Genomic DNA, 23,852 nt, shown 5'->3' on the forward strand with positions numbered 1-23,852 from the left:
TCTCTCTCTCTCTCTCTCACTGTCTAACTCTGCCTGTCAAAAAAAAAAACAAACAAACAAACAAAAAAAACACACACACAGTTCTGGTATTAATCTACCTGGAGATCGTGTCCGATGCCACAGGTTGAGGCTGAGGTTGCCACAAGTCCCTGGCTTATACCTATGCTTCTGACCAACTAGCTATAAATCAGGATTCTGGCAACCTCCTCCTCAGTTCAATTAATTTGCTCAAGTGGCTCACAGAACTCAGAGGAACACCTGTTTATACTTACTGATTTATTATAAAGAAGATACAAAGGATACAGGTGAAGAGATGCACAGAGCAAGGTATGGGAGAAGGAGCAGGGAGCATCAGGCCCTCTCCAAGAGCTCTACCCTCCAGGAGCCTCTGTGTGTCCAACAACCTGGGAACACTCTCAATCTTCCTGTTAATGGGACCCTCAAAGGCAGTGATGATGACTTAAATAACCGAGTTCCTGCCACCCAAATGGGAAGCCTGGACTGAGTTTCCAGCTCTTGGCTTCTGGCCTCTGTCTTGGCCCAGTTCTGGACCTCATGGGCATATGTGGAGTGAACCAGCAGCAGAGGGGATATCTATATATTGATCTCCCTCCCTCTCTTTCTCTCTCCCCTCTCTCTGCCTCTCAACAAAAAACATAAGTTTTTAAAAAAAGTTATGATAAATATAATAACAATCATGAATTAATGGTATTCTGTACACTCACTGCTTTATGTAAAAAACATTTCCACTTACATTTGTTCAAAACATTTGTATCCTTGAGGATACATCTTATAGTCTTGGATATGAATTCCAGCCTTGTATGGACACACCCAAGCCTCGGTTTCCTTAGGTATAAGATGGGAGTAATAATAATGCCCTCTCTACAGTTGTATGGGCAGGCCTGACAGCTAAGGCAACTTAAAGGGTTAACTCACAAACACTTGATAATGAAGGACTATGGAACAAACTCACTTCATATGATCTTCAAACATCACTCAGGAAGGTTTGCAGGGCACTTAGTGTTTTCCTCCATTTTATTGATAAGGAAAATTAATCATTCAAACTGGCATATATAACCCTAACTCCAACCTGCCTGCCTTATTTTTTTTTTTTTTTCAAAAAAAAAAAAAAACTTATTCATTTATTTGAGAGGCAGGGTTACAGATAGAGAGAGAGAGAGGGACACACAGAGAGAGAGGTCTTCTATCCACTGATTCAGTCCCTAAATGGCCACAAAGGCCAGAGCTGGGCCAATCTGAAGCCAGGAGCCAGGAGCTTCATCTGGGTCTCTCTTGTGGGTGCAGGGGCCCAAGGACTAGGGCCACCTTCCACTGCTTTCCCAGGCCATCAGCAGAGAACCGGATTAGAAGTGGAGCAGCCGGAACTCGAACCAGTGCCCATATGGGATGCTGGCACCACAGGAGAAGGTTCAACCCAGTACACCATAGCACTGCCTCCCCACCTTATTCTTTAATGTTGTTTTACTAAGGTCCAGAAAAAGCTTCCAATAATATTTTTTTATATTTTTGTCTACTTAAAAACTCAGGCATTCATTCAAACATGTATAGAGTTCTTTTTTCTTTTTTTGGACAGACAGAGTTAGTGAGAGAGACAGAGAGAAAGGTCTTCCTTTTCCGTTGGTTCACCCACCAAATGGCCACTACGGCTGTTGCGCTGGGCCAATCCAGAGCCAGGAGCCAGGTGCTTCCTCCTGGTCTCACATGGGGTGCAGGGCCCAAGCACTTGGGCCATTCTCCACTGCCTTCCCGGGCTACAGCAGAGAGCTGGACTGGAAGAGAAGCAACTGGGACAGAATCTGGCGCCCCAACCAGGACTAGAACCCAGGGTGCTGGTGCCGGGGCCGCAGGCGGAGGATTAACCTAGTGAACCGCAGCGCCAGCCATGTATGAAGTTCTACTATGCACTTGAGCTGTGTGTACATCAACCCAATCTCGGCCCTCCAGAGGGCAGAATGTGCATTTCCTGGGTAATCCTGTACAAATGACTATTCACTGCCTTCTTCCTTCTCAGTCACAGCAAGGGAAAATAGTAACCCCTATTAGATGCAGAATAGCTGATATTTGCTTCAGAAAAAAAGTTAACAAATAAAATTAATGAGAGTTAATACGGCAGTCATAAAACATAGGTTGTTTTCAACATACAACAAAATTCACACATTATAAGACAATGGTAACTTTGTCCAAAGAGACATCACAATATTATCTCAGAAAATCCATTTACAATCTCTTACCATACAGCTTTGAATTACATTGCTTTTAACTTACATATACTGTAACAACTACTCTATCAGATGTTCATCAATCAACAGTACTTTTGTATTTCAGAATCTTCTCAATAATACTTTATAAACAAGGAGTATTAAATGACAGGGCTGTCACTATCAAGCAACTCAGTATCTTGGAAGATATGTCTGAATAAACAGTCTAATTCAAAACTATAAGCCATAATCCCTTTATGTCATTTCCCAGAATTATATTAAGATTATGATGTAAGACACTTATATGACATGTGAAGTATTACCATTGGTTAGAAAAAATGTCAACACTAATATTAAATCAGATACTCACATAAACAGTAGAAGTCAATAGACTGAGGACTATTTTTTGTTACTATATGGCATGATTGGCAGATCTGAGGATATAATGCTGCTAACATTTTATTTTGCTATATGGAAGTGTTTACTATAATAGCTAAGGAAAAGGGCTGCCGCTGTCACGTAGCGGAGATGCTTGCAGTGCTAGCATCCCATGGGCACGGGTTAGTCCTCTCTGTTCCACTTCTGATCCAGCTCCCTGCTACTGCACCTGGGAAAGCAGTGGAGGATGGCCCAAGTTCTTGGGGCCCTGTCCCCGTGTGAGAGACCCAGAAGGAGCTCCTGGCTCCTAGTTTCATTTGGGGAGTGAACCAGCAGATGGGAGAACCTCTCTCTCTCTACCTCTCTCTATAACTCTTTCAAATGAATAAAATAAGTCTTTAAAAAAAATCATGGCTACTTCTGTATAGTGATAAGTAGAAACCCCTGAATATTCTTCTATAGAGAAGTGGATATGAATAGTCCTATCAAACAGAATTCTACATAGTGATTTTTAAAAATAAGTGAATTTATACATACTGTATTGACATGGAAAAGCAACATGGTATATTAAAGAAACAAAGTTGCAGAACTGTATAAATATTATCCTATTTAAAACATGAAAAAAAAAACCAATTTACTGTTACTGATGTTTATATCCAGGTATCAGTTTATACCCAGACATAACTTTCAGGGAAAACTAAGTTAAAGAATTCAATTTAGGGCTGGCACTATGGTACAGCGGGTTAAGCCCCCTGTAGCACCAGCATCCCATATGGGCATTGATTCAAGTTTCAGCTGCTTCACTTCCAATCCAGCTTTCTACTAATGGCCTAGGAGAGCAGTGGAAGATGGCCCAAGTACTTGGGTCTTTGCACCCACATGGCAGACCTGGAAGAAACTTTGGCTCCTGGCTTCAGCCCAGCCCAGTCCTGTCTGTTGTGGTCATTTAGGGTTGAACCAGTGTATGCAAGATCGATCTCTCTCTCTCTCTCTCTGATTCTGCCTTTCAAATTATTTAAAAAAATTTTTTTAAATAACTAAAAAAATTTCAATTTAATTTTCTCTGGAAAAGCAAATAAGATTCTAGTGATGCCAAAGAGACCAGATCACTTCCACCCCCCCCCCCCACACACACATTTCATCTATTTTTTTCCCCTTTATTTCAGAAGAGATAAACCCACACCAGCTGGGTCATCTTGATTCCACCTAGACAAAAATAAAACCCAACCTAACTACCCCTCCCTGAAGGCAAAATTCTGTATAGAGCTTTCTAAAAATGCTAAGTCCACAACCTAACAATCCTACAGTCATCATCTCAACATGTCTCATGTCAAACCTCTCTGCTGCAATGTAAATCCACTTCCAGTCTGTTCACTCATTCCATAGCATGATACTGCACACTGAGACGCCATCAGATGTAGGATTCAAAGACAAAAAACCTGCAGCCAAACTGGGCCAGAAGTCAAAAGGGTCATAGGTAAGGAGGCTTAGGCATTGTTTCTGGAAAGAAGGTAGAAATCTCTGCACACTTTGAACAAGAGTCCAGCAACCTCCAACAACTCCCTAGCCCCCTTCACCCCCAAAGAAGTTAGAAGAGAAAAGGAGGGTACAGTCGAGGGGATTTGAGAAGCTGGTCCCTATTCCTTCCCTGCTCACCTCTGGGGTATGAGAGACTGCAGGCCAGAAGTCCCTGGCAGCTTCTATCAGAACATCTAGCCAGGGCACTGAGGCCCCTGCCTCCTGTTCTCCTATGTTCTTGCTTTCTTGGACTGGGACTGGAGAAGTGAGTGGATACCCTCATTTTCTTTTCATAAACTAACTGCCTAGGAACCTTACTAGGTCCTGCTCACACCCGCAAGGACCGAGTTTCTAATATGAGTACGCCAATGTGGGAGAGGATGCACTCTCCACACGTTTTGCCAGTTACACCTTAAAAAAGGCATTTTATCCCCTCTGCCTGTCCAAACCATGAATGAATCAGAAACTTACAGCTTGCCTAAAGATTTCATTCTAAATCACACAGAACAGACTCTACCATTTATAAGAAATATAAAATACAAGCAAGCAAATCCACTAACCTAAAGAGCAAAATTTTTAATGTTTTATTCACAGCGGCTACCTGTGTCTTCTAGAAACAAAGTGCCACCTGAAAGTTAATGTTCCATAAACTACAAACCAGTGGGTTTCCAACAGTTAGATCTATCTCAAAACTCTATCTCATCCTGTTTATTAAACAAATGAAGAGCAATGGTGTCTCATTACACTGACCTAGGGTAAAATCCCTCAGACAAATAAGCTAATCTTTCATTTTCAGTTTTCTCATCTGTTAAAAAAGATTGATACTACTTCCCTAGATCGTCAAAATGATTAAATCAGAGGTCTCAGCACTGTGGCATGATGGGTTAAGCCTTCTCTTGAGACACCAGCTTCCCATATGAGCTCACTAAAGTCCAATTGCTCCATTTCTGAAAGAGCTCCTTGCCAATGAACCTAGAAAAGCAGCAGAGGAATGTCCAAGTGCTTGGCCCCTGCCACCCACATGGGAGACCCGGATGGAGTTCTAGGCTCCTGGCTTTGGCTTGGCCCAGCCCTGGCCATTGTGGCATTTGGGGAGTGAACCATGGGATACAAAGATCTCTCTCTCTCTCTCTCTGCATAACTCTGCCTTTCAAATAAATCAATCAATCTTCTCCCACCAAAAAAAAAAAATAAATTAACTGAGCAAGGTGCCTACTACATACCAAGTGCTTAGTTCTCTGAGTCAACACGCTGTTAACAATGAGCAAGTATTCAACTGTAATGAACTTTACGGTTGACTTTTAGAATCACAAACCAGCTACTATAAATTTCCCCTATTTGAGGATAATTAAATTCTTTCAAAAGTCATGAATTCAAAAGTGGGATTCCAGTTTATCTGTTTTTTTTTTTTTTTTTTTTTTTTTTTTAAGATTTATTTATTTTACTTGAAAGAGTTACACAGAGAGAGGAGAGGCAGAGAGAGAGAGAGAGACAGGTCTTCCATCCGATGGTTCACTCCCCAATTGGCCGCCAACGGCTGGAGCTGCACCGATCCGAAGCCAGGAGCCAGGAGCTTCCTCTGGGTCTCCCACGTGGGTGCAGGGGCCCAAGGACTTGGGCTATCTTCCTGCTTTCCCAGGCCACAGCAGAGAGCTGGATTGGAAGTGGAGCAGCCGAGTCTTGAACCGGTGCCCATATGGGATGCCAGTGCTTCAGCCCAAGGCATTAATCTGCTGCGCCACAGCACCGGCCCCGGGATTCCAATTGAAAATAATAATACAGACCCATGTATCACATACGTAACATATGTAACACATAAAAGTATCCATAAAATATTAAGTTAAAAATGCAAGGTATATAACATTATGTATAATGTGATTTCCTATTTGTAAATATATATATGTATGTATATACACATGAACACATTCACATACACAACACATGTTCATACATATAGGGGAAATAGATGCTTTCTTTTTCTTTATATTTTCTGTACTCTTCTCACCCCATACAAAATTTGTCTTTTATAATGAGTATATATTACTTTTACAGTCAGGAAGTTAGAAAAAACAGAGTTGCAACTATGCTGAGACAGATCTCTGAGATAACAGAGTCCTACACTGACATTTAGACAGCACCCAGCACATCTCAAGAGTTGGGAATTCTACTGAAAAGCACAATTTGGGCAGAAGTAGTAACTAATGACATTTTATGCATGTGATACTCTACAATTCCATGAGCAAGATCTATCATCCTGCTTTTTGCAAGAGGCTTCCGGACTTACCAGCTCAGGCCCCAGAGCCTATAAACACACCTGCGCTCAGAGCTGCCCGACCAAGGCCTCTTCTCCAGCCCTCCTTTCTGAGGCCTGTTCAGGTTGTTCCCTTACTACAGAGCACTGAAAAATCACTAACATGGCACACATCCCCAAACCTCACACAAAGGCTGGAATTTGTAAAGTAATAGTTTAGACCTTTTAAAGAAATGCTCTCAACCATTTTCCCTAGAAAATGTTTAATATTTTACTCTCTGAAATACTTGGCTAAAAATATAAATGCTGACATATATTGCATACACGGGCAACATGAAAAGTCAGATTAAATATGTTGTCATTCATTTAAAATGTTAACACATATTAGTTTAGCTACTGGTTTAGTACAGTTCAAAAAGATATAAAATGAAAACTACTCAAGTATTTTAGAAAACAAAGCAATCAAAGTTCACAGTACATGCAGTTTGTAGTATAGCTATCACTCTATGTCCTCCCCACCCAAAAAACTCTTTGACCCTAACTCTTTGTAAAAGCTTCCCAAATTACAAATGATAATTCTACACTTCCTGTTATTAAACTTGCCTGGGAAGACATTTCGAAGGAGGCTCTTAGAATTTTCCACAAATTCAGTACACACACAAAAAATGTAACATTTTAAAATAAACATCTCAAAGCATATTTATATCCTGGCTAAAAACCTGTCTTCAATATCCACGTGACTTAAACATACCTACAGTTCAGAAAGCTCTTTTCAAAAAAATTTCTTTTGGTTTTGGGGACTTTTTAAACAATGAACACTAGAATAGGCCTCAAAGAAGGCTAAGTACTTAGCAAAACTTTCCTTTGTATGTTAACTATTAGAATCCCTTCACTTTCATTGACGACTCTGTGTCAATGAAATAGACTCCACACAGACTGCCAGTCCCACTTGGAAATGCTACAAAAAGTCGCCATTCTTACAAAAGGCTGTACGTCCTACTTTCCAATATAAACTTACCATTGGGTTAACAAAACTTATTTGCATAAGAAAAGCCGCTTTACTTTGCAACAATGCTTTCAAACTGTTTACTTAGCTGAACTGTGAAGATTAACCATATAAGGTATGCCTTTTAAAAAATAGAAAGGGAGGAAAGACCTACTTTTTGTCGGGCTTGCATTTTGGAAAGACCTGTACTTCACCAAGTCTTAACAAAACATCCTGAAAATATGAAACAAGACGCAACCTTCACCCTGGGCAGAATACCTGCCTTACATTCAGTACCACACTCAAACTCTCACTCCCCAGCCTCTCACACAGGAGCCACGCAGAGAAACCTCTACTGATAAACGGTGTTCAAGACCCTCCTGGCTTTTTAGCCCCTCTGCAAGTGCATTGACCTGATCGGAACTCACCCGGGTTCCATTCAAAACCCTCTGTGGAAATTCTGCCTTCTCTGACTGGAAGGAGCCTTCCTCTTCCAAAGACACCATTCTGGCCTGAGGGCTCCTCTTTAAGGACCACCGCTTGTGGACAGACAGCAGGGTCACCTCTGGGTCACTCAGAGTTGCCAGGAAGGACTGCTTGAGGTTCTGGGGCACCTCACCCCCAGCCTTCTCCATTGCGTCCAGGTCGCACCTTCACTCCCTGCTAAACCAATTCACCTTCACCAGACTCGTTGGTTGGGTTAGAAGGAAATGCTTAAGTGTCCTAATTAGCAGGAGGAAGGCACTGTTTCGCCCCTGAGGTGGCCAGCTGCCTGGCGGAGTGTTCAGTCAGGCAGCAGGCTTCAGGAACTTGGGCAGGCAGCACACCGCAGCGTACCTACTTGCTTTTGTTTATCTATGACCGTCCCACCAATTGGCATGCTCTCACTTATCACACTGCATATAGCACTGTCGATCTTTGCACACAGCCTGCACACGCACATGCTCTCAGCCCTGTGTATCCATGAGGCCAGGATGTAATCACCTCCCAAAGCTAAGCAATTTCTTTCTGCCGTGCATACTCCTAGAAACCCAGCCCAGGGCAGGGGAAATATGCCGCTTGCTTTTATTACCAAGCTGCTAGCACTTCTAGAAATAACTTCAGCTGCCTCTTCCATAGCTCCAATGCTGGCAGGGGACAGAATTCTCGATGAAAGAAGTATTTCCCAGGCAACATGACTTGCATTTTCAAGAAGGTGTAAGAAAGGTCCATGTTCCCTGCAGTTTTGTTTTCCCTTGGACCACAGGATTGACTTCAAGAAGAACTGACTGCACAAACTCACAGGTTAACAAGGCTCACTTCATTGTTTATGAGGTACAACAGCCAGAAACTAATGCACAGTTCAGGCTTCTCAAGCTACCTGCTGTTCCACATGAGGATTAACAGAAGCAGACTCAACAGTGTTGTAATCCAGGGAGTTACCTGCTCCGCCTCCCTTCCCATCCCCCACCTCATGGGCTCAGATTAGGAAGGTGACTTTATCCCCCAGAGGAGGAACAGCTCCACCAGTCACTAATCCTGGTTAACACTTCCTGCCACAACTGCATGTGCAACATCCACAGTGTGGACTGAATTTAGTCCACTAGTTGAAAACACAACAAGCGTGCGTGCACACACACACACACACACATACACACACCTGGTATCTGGGTGTCTGGGCTCTAGTCTCAGCTCTCCCACTTCTGATCCAGCTTCCTGCTAACACACATCCTGGGAAAGCAGCAAGTGATGGCTCCGGGACATGAGTATCTGCCATCCACGTGGAAGACCAAGACTGAATTCTGAGTTCCTGGTGTCAGCCTTGCCTTGCCCTGGTTCTTGCAGGAATTTGAGAAGTGAATGAGAGGATGGGAGATCTCTTTCTCTGTCCCTCTGCCTTTCAAATAAATACAAAATAATTTTTTAAAAAAGGAACATGTCCCCTCAAGGTCACTGGGGGATTCATCCTCCACCCCTTACAGTTAGCCCACAATGATCCCTCCTCTCCACCAGGACCGCCATGACTGCCTCCAACAGCCACTGACCAAAAGATCTGTCCTCCCTGAGGCAAGGAAGCTTCACCACTGGGCCTTCATAGCCTGGTTATTTTGCTGCTGTCATTTTACTCCATGGGGATTAGACCACTTTTTTGGTAGCACTTCTCAAACACTTCTCAAGCCAACTCCTCCAAAATCTTTCTAGCTGGTGTCTTATTTTCCAAGTATTACCAAAAACAGAACCTGCCTTAATTTCCAAGAAACGCCATTCAAACTAGTTCCAACTAAGCAAAAGCACACTTGATGCTGAGGGACTTGGACCCAAACCTAGCAATCGTCTCTGAAGGAGCCAGTGAGACCAGCCTGGTGTATGTGAATGTTTTCTTGAGATCACTGAGTCTTGTTTATCTGTGATTCCTTCTCCTGATAGGGATCTATCAGTATCTCCACAGGCCCTGATGACTGCCTCACATGTATTGGGCAATAGGAGTGGATTTTCCAGATAAGCTTATCTCGTTTAACACTAAATGTTTTTGAAATTTAGCCACTTTAGGTGAAAAATCATCCCCTAAATTGTCATTTATCTTTCTGCTGCCTTTTAAAATATGAGGTTTTTTTTTCCTCTTAAGGATTTATTTTATTTGAAAGGCAGAGTTATAGAGAGGGAGAGGCAGAGACAGAGAGAGAGAGAGATCTCCATCCCCTGGTTCACTCCCCAAGTGGCAGCAATGGCCGAGGCTGGTCCCATCCGAAGCCAGGAACCAGAAGCTTCTTCAGTATCTCCCACTTGGGTGCACAGGCCCAAGTGCCTGGGCCATCCTCTGCTGCTCTCCCAGACGCATTAGCAGGGAGCTGAATGGGAAGTGGAACAGCCAGGTCTTGAACTGGCACCTATATGGGATGCTGACACCATGTCATAGCACCAGTCCCAAAATACGAGTTATTAAACACATTTCAACTTTTGCTATAGGACCGCTACAAATGCTGCTTCTGTGCTGGCTAATAACTACATTGGGATCATACGTCCAAATGCTTTCAAATAATCTATCCTGTTAGCTCCACCAATTTGGGAAAATTTAAATACTTTACATCCAAACCACTTCTGGAACACAACCAGAAGGGGCTGCGGCTAGGGCAGGAAGGGCAGGAAGGTCAGACTTTTTCCTGTAGATAGTACAGAATCACCAGGCGCTTTTAAGCACAGGCCTTACAGGATTATATCTGTGATCTAGAAATACAGTTTGGGCAGGAACAAGAATGAAGTCTCAGAGGAGGGGGCACTTACAGGGATTACAAAGGGGCAGAAAAAATTAAAAATAGAGATTAAACAAATTAGGACGACCTCCAACCTCCATGATCAATAGGTCACAGAAGGTGACACAAAGAGAGGCCAGAGGATGACACTGCCATTTCCAGTTTGGCAGAAGGGGCATATGGTGCCACATACTCCAAGATGGGGAGGGATGGAGGAAGAAAGCAAGTCTAAAGGAGACAACTGTGCACTCTCCTTTGTTTCCATAGAACACAGGGTATCTGTGAAACAGCCAAGACACAAGCCACTCTCCCAAGGCTACAGAACCAAGTCCAAACTCTTACTGGCATCATTTCCTGCCTAATCCTCCTTATCCTTTAAGTTCTGCCTTTGCCGCCCCACTCCAGTTGGCAGGGCTCACTCTCCTCCTTATCTGAATCCCAGCATATGATGTCAACACCACCTGCACAGGAAGCCGCTCAGCCTTTACCATTCCCAGAATACAAATCTCTGTCCACTGAGGCTGCAATGGATCAGCCTAAACTAGTTGCTGATGTCTGGCATGTGTTCAGCTCTTAAAAACACAGTAAACTCTTAGGACATATGGTTCTTACATCTTAGCTGCCCAGAGACCTAACATGGTGATGAGAAAGTATCATATATGTAGATAAGTACATCTGTATGAACATTTAAATATTAGAATTTAAACAAGCATATTTAACTATAATCAGAAAAGTTTCCTTCCTTCCTCCCTTCCTTCTCTTTCTGAGGACAGAGGGGGAGACCTCCCATTTACTGGTTCACTCCCCTAATGCCCACTATTGCCAGGGCTGGGCAGAGCTGAAGGTGGAAGCCAGGAAGTCAACCCAGGCCTCTCACATGGGGGAGAGGACTCTAATCATCTGCCAGGGTCTGCATTAGCAGGAAGCTGGAGCCAGGGGTCAGAGCTAGAAACTGAACCCAAGCACTCCAATATGGGGTGTCTTAAACACTATGTGTATGATATCAATGTATCTAAAAACCAGAGTGATAAAGGAGAGACAAAGGGTCTTCCATATGCTGGCTCTCTCCCCAAATTTCCCAAATGGCTGCAATAGCCAGGTCTGGACCAGGCTGAGGTCAGGAGCCTGGTGGTTCTTCCAGGTCTCCCATGTGGGTGGCAAGGGCTCTAGTTCTTTGGCCATCTTCCACTGCCTTTCCAGGCACATTAACATGCAGTTGGATAGGAAGCAAAGTAGCTGGGACTCTGACATGGGATGCTAGTGTTTCCAGCAGTAGCTTAACCTGCCATGCCACAACCCTAGTCCCTAAGTACATTTAAATAAAAATAAGAATTATGGTGCAGCAGCCACTTAGGACACCAGTATCCTAGACCAGAATACCAATTCAAGTCCTTCCTCCTCTGCTTCTGATTCAGTTTCCTGCTAAAGCATCCTGGGAGATAACAGATAACAGTTCAAGTACTTGAGTCCCTGCCACCCATGTGGGAGACGTGGATGGAGTTCCTGGTACCTGGCTTCAGCCTGGCTCAGGTTGTTGTGGACACTTGGGAAGTGAACAAGCAGGTGGAAGATCTCTCTCTTTCTCTGTCACTCTGCCTTTCACATAAATAAAATACATTTTTAAAAAATAAATAGGGGTTGGTGTTGTAGCATAGCAGGGTAAGCTTCCACCTGTGCTATCAGCATTCCATATGGGCACTAATTCGGGATCTGGCTGCTCCACTTCCAATCCAGCTTCCTGCTAATGAGCCTGGGAAAGTAGCAGAAGGTGGTCCAAACGCTTGGGACCCTGCACCCACGTGGGAGACCCAGATAAAGTTCCAGGCTCCTGGCTTTGGCATGGCCCAGCCACAGCAGTTGCAGTTAATTTGAGGAGTGAACCAGCAGATGGAAGATCTCTCTCTCTCTCTGTCTTTCAAGTAAATAAAAATAAATAAATAAATAAGTTGAACTATAGAGATTACAGTGTACTTCCTATGTAGAATTTCATGGGGTTTTGTTCCCTTATCACAGAACAAGGCCAAACTCCATTATTCTCTCACCTTTCTTCTAGAATGAGTATTCAAGTGGCTCCTAGTAACACATACTTTGTCTCTCATAAGTACAATTTCATGAGCCATTTTCCAGAATAAAATTCATTTGATTTACCTACTACCTAACAACTTCTATATTTGTGGCTCTTCTCTGTTAAAAAAAAAAAAAAAAGTCAAAATCCCTTTGGCGTCCTAAACAATCCTGTTGCAACCTGAGAAGGCCAGGCCCAACGGCAGATAGGCAGCTCAGGTTTCCATGACCCTCCAGGACAATGGACCCCACCTGGAGGAGGGACATCCGGTTAAAAAACTTCAACACTCATGAAGATGATCTGCTCACTCAACTAGAGGCTCGTGTGGGCTGGGCTTCCCAGAAAAAACACTTTGGCCAGCCCTCGCAAGACAGGCAGGGACAGACAAGTTCCGGATCCTATGACAGGACACGATGGCAGAACCTGACACTAAGCCTCACACTGGGAAGCAGTGGCCTATAGGGTTCTCGTGCCAGACTGTAAGTGGTACAGACAGCACAACCACCAACAGTTAGGGTCCCACCAGTCCATCCTTCCCAACAGAAGCAAATGTTAAATGAGCCCGAGAGTCAGATCTGTAGCAGGAGACGCGTTCTACTCTAAGGAATGCCACAGCAAGTTAGGAGAGAGGAACAGCAGAGGGCAGCATTAAAGCCTGAAAAGAAACCCATTCAAACGCTGGTCACTGGGTGGTGGGAGGTGGGGAGGGACTGCTGCCGGCCAGAGTCCTCCTGGAAGACAGGCTGGGGAAGGGTGGCTGTGCTTGGCAAGCCGCTCAGCTTTTCCCTCCACCACTAGGGGATGGTTACTGCCAAGATTTTAAATAGCTAGCTCCACAGGACTATTATACTAGCTTATTAATAGGAAATAGAAACAAACAAAAAATACCTAGGCAAGCTCACTGGAACAGGGGGTGTTTTTAAACAAAAGTGCACTGGGTGGAACAGCCTAGAGTGAAAACAATTATAAGCATTCTAAATTATAAAAGACCGTGTGGAGCCAAGAATAGAAACACTGAGATTATTAAAAAGCAGAAGCCAATGTTGTGATTTCATGCTCCGACTTCCCTGAGGGCCTGCAATACCTGGCACCTCCCTGACAAATTCTAACAATGGTCTACTCCAAGCTCTGTTGTGGGGATTCGGATCCCTGGCTGGGCTTGGTGGAGCCCTCAGCTAAACTTAGTCCAGACTCTTGCCTTCAGGCGTATAGGAATACAACCAAGAGATGTAGATAGAGCTGAGCAATAAAGCAGGACTTATTGAAAGGCAAAGGGATAGTACACAGTCAGATGTGAGTGTGGACAATCTCCTGAGGGGACACTGGACCCTACTGGGGGTGTCTTTTTTATAGGGTAAGGGGTGGTGCTCAGGGCAGGGTCTGAGCAAATCTTCAAAGGAGGGAGGCCTCAGGGTGGGCCTGCAGTGCACAATGTGATTTCCAAGAAGGGGTCAAGGCATCTGGTGCATGCTGAGGAGTAGGTGTGTCGAGCCTTCAGCCATGTTGAATCAGAATGGAATATGATGGGACTGGGTGGCGTGTGAGACCTGGGTGTTAGCAGTCCTTAGTTAACAGTCCTTAGCTGCTGACTGCTCATTAAATAGCTGCCCACCCGTACCAATTTCATCCCCAGCTGAACGATGAGACAAAGCACACATTCAGTCAGGCTTGCTGTGCTTTTATTCACTAGCACTAACCTGAAGACCCCAGGTGCCACCCCCGTTCTACACCCCCAGTCTCTCACCCTTTACTCTTCCACTCTCCTAAACAACACCCCATACTAACAAATGACCCCGCTTCCTGCTAAACTACACCACGCAGCAATTATAGGAGAATTTAGAAATATTCCCATACCTCACTACCAAGCACTGACATTGTCCCTCTCATAGCCCAGGGTAATTACCCTGTGCTCACCCACAGGTCAGCCTCCAGGCTACCCCACCCTCCTGGTTTTCCTCCAAACTTGCCCCCCAACAGCCTCAACTCAGAATTCTTCACTACAGCTTCCTAGCCTTCGAGCTTCTTAAGTGCTGGAGTGGACCCCAGCTCTGCTCTTGGATCTCTCTTCCGTCTATACCCACTCCTTGGCAATTTGACCCAGTCCGGTGGAAATACCACCTCTCTAGTCTCTTCAGGCTGCTGTAACAAATACTTTAGACTGAGTATTGAATAAACAACAAAAACTCATTTCTCACATTTCTGGAGGTTGGGGAGTCAAGATCGAGGTGCCATCAGTTTCTGTGTATGGTGAGGGCTGCTCTTGCCTACCTAACACGGCACCTTCCAGTTGTGTCCAGCAAAGGGGCTCTCCTTCAGGCCTCTTTTAGAAATGCAGGGGCCCCACGACTTCATCAATCCCAAAGGTCTCAGCTCCTGACCTTGAGGGTTAGGTTCTAATGTGAATTTTGAGGAAACAATATATTGATAATGACAACCGCCAGAGAGGATGTAGAGAAATCAAAACCCTCATCACTGGTGATGGAAAGTAGAATGGTACAGCCATGTTGGAAGTCTGACAGGTTCTCCAACAGTTAAACATAAGAGTATCACATGACCCTGCAATTTCAATCCCAGAAACACCCACAAGAAATGAAGACATGTATCCACAAAACCTGGCCTGGCACACAAATGATTTCTCAGCATTATTCCTAATAGCCAAAAGGTGGAAACAACTGAAATGTCCACATGCTGATGAGTAGGAGAGCTATACAACGGAACATTTTTTTGCAATAAAAATGAAGAACTGATATCCACGACAATGTGGATGAACCCTGAAAACACTGTGCTGAGAGAAAGCAGTCACAAAAGGTTAAAGATTATATGATATATGAAATACCCATGTGGGCAAATCAATAGAGAAAGAAAGTGATAGTAGTTGTTTACTCATGGAGGCCACAGAGTGATAGTTAAAGGGTAGAGGGCTATCTTTTGAGACAATAACTGTCCTAAAATTGACAGTGGTGATGTCTGTATATGTCTGTTAAGTTGTACATTATATCTCAATAAACCTGTCTGCTTTTTTAGATTCAGTGAAGAGGCAGGCTATCTTCATCTCTATGTGCTGCTATAAACAATAGAAATTACCTTTATAATTAAAAATAGTTTATAAATAATAGAAACTTAACTGTTCAGTTACAGAGAAAGGGAGGGACATCAGGATCAAGGTGCTGGCAGGCTCAGTGTCAGGTGAGGGCCTGTTCCTCAGAGATGGCACCATCTAGGTGTCCTCAAACAGCAGAGGGGCAGGATGGAGGAGGAGCTAAATCATTTGCACACCCTCTATGAGGGCACCGATTTCCATTCATGAGGGCTCCTACTGAAGGCCTCCTAATACTATTATAATGGGGGTTAAGTTTCAATAAGTATTCTGGAAAAGACAATAACTGAAACCATGGGGGTCAGTGCTGTGGCTCAGCGGCTTAAGCTGCTGCCTGCAGTGTCGGCATCCCATATGGGTCCAAGTTCGAGTCCCAGCTGCTCCACTTCCAATCCAGGTCCCTGCTAATGCACCTGGGAAAGCAGCAGAGAATGGTCCAAGTGCTTAAAGCTCCTATCTTCTGGCTTTGGCCTGGCTCAGCCCTGGCCATTGCAACCATTTGGGGAGTGAACCAGCAGATATAGTATCTCTCTATATATCTCTCTATGTCTTTCCCTCTCTCTCTCTAATTCTGCTTCTGAAATAAAAAAATAAATCTTAAAAAAAAAAAAACTGAAATCACAGCATTCCATCCCTAGTCTCCCCAAATTCATGTCCTTTTTTCATACAAAATATATTCATTGATGTCAATAGCCCCCACAGTCTTAACTTGTTCCAGCATCAACCACCAATTGAAGTCTAAAGTCCAGAGTCTTATCTAAATACCATTTAAATTAGATTATGGGTGGGACTCAAAGGTGTGTGTCATCCTAGGGCAGCCACTCTAACTGTGAGAAATCAAAACAAGTTATGTACAACCAAAATTCAATGATGGGACAGCCACATGACAGATATTTCCATTCCAAAAAGGAGAAGCAGGAAAGGAGTAACTGATCTCAAGTAAATTCAACACCCACTCAATAGAGAGTCAACACTAAAACTCAAGGCTTGAGAGGAATCTTCCTGGACTGCAGGTCACACCCAAGACATGCTGGGGTGGAGGCTGGGCCTCCCTGGCTGCACCCTTGGGAGTCTGGTGCCCGTAGCTCTCCAGGCTAGGACAGACTCCAGGGGCATCCTAGCAAGTGTCCTAGTCGGGGTTCTCTGACACAGACTTACTCCTCTACTAGTTCTCTGCCTGAGCCCTGAGGCTCTCCAAGATTTCCTTCGAAGTATCTAAGTGGAGGCAGCAATGCCTCTACAGCACTTGCACACTGCACACCTACAGAGTTCGTGCCTATGAACAGCATCTGGCTTCCCTCTATCCATGTCAGTCTTCTTATCAAAAGTTCACTTGGCCACACCCTTGATCTATCTCCGAAATTTACCTTCTTTAATTTGTTGTCTCTTCTTGCATTTTTCTATACAAAGCCATGCAGCACCCTGCACACTTTGCTTAAGAGATTTGTTCAGCCAAGTATCTTAGATAATAACTCAAGTTCTGCCTCCACAAAATATTAGGGCACAGACAAAATTCACCCAAGTTCTTTGGCACTTTATAACAAAGATGGTCTTTCTTCTAGTTCCCATTAAGATATTCTTTATTTCTGTCTAAGATCTTATCAGAGTGGCTTTCAATATCTATGTCTATATTTCTTTTTTTTAAGATTTATTTATTGAAATTATTTATTTGAAAGTCAGAGTTACACACAGAGAGAAGGAGAGGCAGAGAGAGAGAGTCTTCCATCCACTGGTTCACTCCTCAATTGGCTGCAACAGCTGGAGCTGTGCCAATCCAAAGCCAGGAGCTTCTTCTGGTTCTCCCACATGGGTGCAGGGGCCCAAACACGTGGGCCATCTTCCACTGCTTTCCCAGGCCATAGCAGAGAGCTGGATCGGAAGTGAACAGCTGGGACTCACACCAGCACCCATATGGGATGCCGGCACTGCTGGTGGCAGCCCCACTTGCTACGCCACAGTCCCGGCCCCTAATGTCTATATTTCTACCAGCAATTTGACTACTACCCCTAAGTAATCTCTAAGATTCAACTGTCTACAATTCTCTTCTTCTGAGTCCTCACCAGAATCTCCCTTAATCCTTGTTCATGGCATCCAAGGCTTTTTCTAGCCAGTGCCCCCAAACTATTCCAGCCTCTCCCCTCTGCCCAATTCCAAAGCTGCATCTACATTTTCAGTTACACTCCACTTCTTGGTATCTAAGTTCTATCTTAGCCTGTTTGTGCTGGGATAAATTTATAAACTGCTGATTTTTATATTTCAAAGTTCTTGAAGCTGGCAAGTCCAAGATCAAGACACCAGTAGGTCAGTCAGTCTGGTAAAAAGGCTGCTCTCTGCTTTTAGACAGAGACTGCTGCCGCATCCTCTGGGAAGGGAGCGGCAGTGTCCTTACAGGGCGGGCAGACGGATGGAAGGGGTGAAAAGGGCTGAACACCCTCCATCAACCCCTTTTATAAGGGCATCGAATCTCACTCATGAGGGCTACGCCCTCAAACCCACTCACCTCCTAAGGCCATTCCTTTTGACACTGTAGCATTGGAGATTAGCCTTCAACATAAATTTTGGAGAAAACAAAAACATTCAAACTACAGCACTGGGGAGGATATGCCTTTGGCGTTCATGGAAATCTAAACAAGAAAGATTTCAGGATGGTGGTAAAGGCAAAGCCAGAAAACAATGGGAAAAGCAGCGGCTACACTGCCTGTGTGCATGAGGAGACACAAACAAAAACGTTCACAGCAGAACTGCTGGTAACCACAGAAACACACAGACCACCCAACATTCTCCAAGGAGACTGGACGAATGTGCTATCATTATACAGCAATGAGCCTTAGAAACATGTCTAGTGGGAAAAGCTAGGTCTTTATTTTTTTTAATTTTTTTTAATTTATTTTTTTGATAGGCAGAGTTAGTGAGGGAGAGACAGAGAGAAAGGTCTTCCTTTTTCCGTTGGTTCACCCCCCCCAAGTGGCCGCCACAGCTGGTGTGTTGCAGTCGGCGTGCTGTGCTGATCCAAAGCCAGGAGCCAGGTACTTCCTCCTGGTCTCCCATGCGGGTGCAGGGCCCAAGGACCTGGGCCATCCTTCACTGCCTTCCTGGGCTACAGCAGAGAGCTGGACTGGAAGAGGGGCAACCGGGACAGAATCCAGCACCCCAAATGGGACTAGAACCCAGGGTGCCGGCACCGCAGGCAGAAGATTAGTCTACTGAGCCTTGGTGCAGGCCAAAGCTAGGTCTTTAAGACTAAACATATTATAATACTTACATAAAGCTCAGAAACTAAGGAACGTATCATTTAGGCATTATACATGTATATATGACAAAACTTTACCCCCCCCCCCCCAAAAAAAAGGCCAAGTTACACAAATACAAAATTGCCCAACAGTGGGCACTTCCATGGGTGACGCAAAAAGATAAAAAAGGAGCAGCTGAATGGATGGCGTGGTGCTGATATGTTCTTGGTTCTTAGGTCAGGAGTGCACTGGTGTTCTCTGTATTATTATTGTGTTCATAATTATACATAATTCTTTTATATCCAATATATTGAACAACAATGAAGGAAAAACCTTAAAGAAATGGAGGGATGCACACAAGCAAGTGCAGACTATTATTTCTACAAGACTAAGAAAGAAGAGGGGTGGGGGCACGAATAGTCTAACAGGTAGTGGGAGACCCAGAGTAATGGGAGACATCTTAGTAGAACAACAGCGAAGAGGATGGCTTCTCAAGCAAAGACTGGAGGTGAAGGGTCACGATGGACAAAGAGGCTCCAGAACTGGTGCGGAGGAAGGAGTCAAGGGCAGCACTGGCAGAGGAGATGACCCTGAAAAAGGGCAGGCCTGTCCTCTGATTCTAGAGAGGAGACAAAAAGAGGTTATGGGTCTAAATAAAATTTTTAAGCTGGGTGAACAGGCAGAAAATTCAAGAAAAGCACATGATCTTGAGGCAAGAATTGAGGTCACCTGTAGAGAGTAAGAGCAGGCACAGATCAAGCAGAGTGTTCCTGCAACAGCAGAAAGCACACAGGGGTCACATCAAGTTGACAAGGGACAAGACAGACACCAGAAGGCACAAGTGGGGGCCGGCGCTGTGGCATAGCAGGTAAAGCCACCACATGCGGTGCCAGCATCCCCTATGGCCGCTGGTTTGAGACCCGGCTGCTCCACTTCCAATCCAGCTCTCTGCTACGGCCTGGGAAAACAGCAGAAGATGGCCCAAGTCCTTGGGCCCCTACACCTAGGTGGGAGACCTGGAGGAAGCTCCTGGCTCCTGGCTTCGGAATGGAGCAGCTCCAGCCGTTGCAGCCAAATGGGGAGTAAACCAGCAGATGGAAGACCTCTTTCTCTCTCTCTGCCTCTCCTCCTCTCCTTCTCTCTGTGTATAACTCTGCCTTTCATATAAATAAATAAATCTTAAAAAAAAAAAAAAAGAGAGAGAGAGAGAGATTGCTTCTTGGCCTTTTGGCTAAGATCAAGTGTAAAAGAAAAAAAAAAAGAAGGCACAAGTGAAATCAGAAACAATAAATTACTAGCAGTACCAACCATGTGGTTGCCTGAATTTCCTCCAACAAAATGGTTACATTCTGAAAACAATAGGTTTCATAATCCCTGGGGTTTTAAAAGTCATATTTGCTATGTTAGTTACATCACAATAAAGTCACTTCCTGTTTGCTGTCTACCAAATGATCTTTGACCTGGTCAGATTTTCTCCTTTAATTTCATTTAAAAAAAAAAGTTTGAATAAAAAAAGTGACAGTCATTTCAGAAATCACTTGGCAAGAACTCTTACAGATAAAAATTACACATGAGTCACAGAAACATAGATATTTCCTTGATACCCGTGCTGTGATATGAGTGAGCAGTGATTGTGTCATTAGGCCCTTTCCATCCTTCTGACTTAGAGAAAAATGACTATCAGGCAAAACAGCCCTGAAAATCCCATTCTGTCACTCCAGCTATATAGGTACCAACTATACCTTGCTGATGCTGCTAGGACTAGCCTTGGGCTGACAGTCCAGAAAGTTCTAAGTCTAAACATCATAGTTTCTCTGCTGAGAAGACAATTCCACACAATGAATCAGAGTATAACAGTCAATTTTCCAGTTCTTTTCAGAGCCTTCAGCGGGTGGGGTGATCTTTTTTTTTTTTTTTTTTTTTTAATTTTTGAAAATTTTCCCTTCATTTGAAAGACAGAGAGACAAAAACAAAGAGAACATAACTTCCATCACTGGCTCACTCTCCAAATATCAGGAACGACTAGGCAGGCGGGGCCAGGCAGAAGCCAGGATCCTGGGTCTCCCACATAAGTGGCAGGGACCATCACCTGCTACCTATCAGGGTGTACATCAGCAGGTAGTTGGCTAGGAAGCTGAGTAGCTGGGACTCTGATGTGGGTGGGATGCAGGCATCCCAACAGGGACTTAGCCAGTGCACCTCACCCTGGCCACGGGGAAGATCACTTAGGGCCTCCAGCTGGTCTCCCAGCAGCTCCCTCCCTAGCTCACCCACCCGCTTGGAGGAGTGCCTCAGCCTCTTTTCCCACACTCAGGTAAACTCCTCCCACAACCACTCTTCCAGCCCTGCCTTAACCACTTATGCCTCTCCCCACTATGCATCTTTCTATTTCCAGTCCTCTGGAGCTGCTGTCTACCCTGGGGCCCTTCACTATTCCTTCCTTGCTGCTCTGTGTACCCAATCAACACTGGTCTCCCTTCAAGACTCACCTGAGACTACCTCCTCTTGAAGTTCACTCTGCATCCCTTCCTCCCAGGAAAGGCAGATCACACCCTTCTGTGAGTACTGCACTGTGCAGGCCCCTCTGTCCCAGGACTTCTGGAGCCTTGGGACTGACCTGTGCTCATCTTTGCACTCCTCTGCCTGTATCAGTACTAGGCCAACAGAAGATATCCCATAATGTTTGTGAACTGAAGGCTGAATGACCCAGGTCACCTGGTCACTGCTGCCCCACAGAGAGGCCTCTGAGAAGAAAAGAAGTGGGGGATATCATGCTGCAATTTCTTTGTTCTTGAATGAAGCGAAGCCCTGGGAGGTGGGAATGGGTGGGCATTCTGGCACCTGCATCTCATGTTGGAGTCTGGTTCAAGTCTCAGCTACTTTGCTTCCAATCTGGCGCCCTGCTCATGTACCTAGGAGGCAGTGGGTAATGGCTCAAGTACTTGAGTCCCTGACACCCATGTGGGGGACCCATAAGGAGTTTCTGGCTTTGGCCTGACACAGCCCCAGCTACTGCAGCCATTTAGGGAGTAAACCAGAGGATGTAAGATCTCTTTTTGGGGGCCAGCACTGTGGCATAATGGATAAAGCCACCACCTGCAGTGCCAGCATCCCATATGGGCACTGGTTCGAGTCTCAGCTGCTCCACTTCCAATCCAGCTCTCTGCTATGGCCTGGGAAAGCAGTGGAAGATGACCCAAGTCCTTAGGCCCCTACAGCCACATGGGATACCTGGAAGAAGCTTTTGGCTCCTGGCTTTGGATTGGCACAGCTCTGACTGTTGCAGCCACCTGGGGAGTGAACCAGCAGATGGAAGATCTCTCTTTATCTATTTCTACCTCTCTGTAACTCTGCCTTTCAAATAAATAAATCTTCAAAAAAAAAAAAATCTCTTTTTGGGTGGCTCTGCCTTTCAAATAAATAACTCAAAAAAAGAAAAAACAGGGTTGCAAAGAAAAGCTATTATTTATTTATTTATTTTGGTCAGGCAGAGTGGACAGTGAGAGAGAGAGACAGAGAGAAAGGTCTTCCTTTTGCCGTTGGTTCACCCTCCAATGGCCGCCGCGGCTGGTGCGCTGCGGCCAGCGCACCACGCTGATCCAATGGCAGGAGCCAGGTGCTTCTCCTGGTCTCCCATGGGGTGCAGGGCCCAAACACTTGGGCCATCCTCCACTGCACTCCCGGGCCACAGCAGAGAGCTGGCCTGGAAGAGGGGCAACCGGGACAGAATCCGGTGCACCAACCGGAACTAGAACCCGGTGTGCCGGCGCCGCAAGGAGGAGGATTAGCCTAGTGAGCCGCGGCACCGGCCTATTATTTATTGATTTAAATAATCCTACCAACTGGTATGACCAAGTGTCAAGTTAGTTTAGAATATGTACCTAAGAAAAGTTAGACAGTCCTGACCAGGACTCAACCCTACATCTTCTTATTAGCAAGGTACTCTGGGCAAGTTATTACTTCTGCCTCAGTTTCCCCACATGTGAAGCAATGACACAGCATTCTAGCCCTCCCACCCCCTTTCCTCCTTCCACTGTTTCTCATACACTGAGGTCACTTCTGTACTGTTTCTATTCACAGCATTTCTGACACCAAATGTGTGGGGGTTTTCTTCATACCAACCAGTTCCCTAACTCTCCAGACAGCAACTGGGTACCCTACAATTCAGTTCCAACATTAACTACCTGGAGTCAGCATAGATCCCATGGTGCAAGGACTCAGTTCCACAAGACTACCTCCCACTTCCGACACCAGTAGCCACACTGCTTACCAATGGTCATTAAGCTCAGGGAGCTCCCACAACCTTCTCCTCAGTGGGATCATTTGCCAGTGCAGCTCACAGGACTCAAGAATGCGATTTACTACCAACAGTTTATTATAAAGGATACAACTCAGGAAGAGCTAATGGAAGAGACAGGGCATATAATTGGGATGGGTGGGTTGTTCATCAACCCAGAAACTTCCAAACCCCAGCATTAAGAGTTTTCATCTAAGTTCAGCTTGGTAGGCATAGCTGAGTAAATTATTAGCTGCTGGTGATGGGGTCATTGATTATTGGCAATGAAGTCAATCTCCAGCCCCTCTTGGTCCTAACCCCCTAACCACCAGGTTAGTTTCTCCAGCAACTAGCCTCCCCATCTGAAGAGCCACCTTATTAACATAAACTCAGGAATGTGGAAGGGGGCCTGTTATGAATAACAAAAGATCACTATCACTCAGGACATCCTAAGGGATTTAGAAGGTCTGTGACAGGAACCCGGATCAAAGACCAAATTACATTTCTTATTGTAACTCTGGTCTGAGGACTTCAACCCTCTGTGGTTCCTCCACCTACAATACTCCAGGAAATCTGAATCATCCAGGTCTCTACTCAAATGCC

The 23,852-nt window shown here is 44.9% G+C and overlaps 1 protein-coding gene across 2 annotated transcripts in view; it reads right to left on the bottom strand.

Annotated features, from left to right (window-relative positions):
• Positions 1-23,852, bottom strand: part of ATP7B (ATPase copper transporting beta) — an 80,620-nt gene that overhangs the window by 54,825 nt on the left and 1,943 nt on the right. The window lies entirely within an intron of this gene.

Source organism: Oryctolagus cuniculus, chromosome 9, assembly GCF_964237555.1.
Source record: "Oryctolagus cuniculus chromosome 9, mOryCun1.1, whole genome shotgun sequence".
Classification (NCBI taxonomy): domain Eukaryota; kingdom Metazoa; phylum Chordata; class Mammalia; order Lagomorpha; family Leporidae; genus Oryctolagus; species Oryctolagus cuniculus.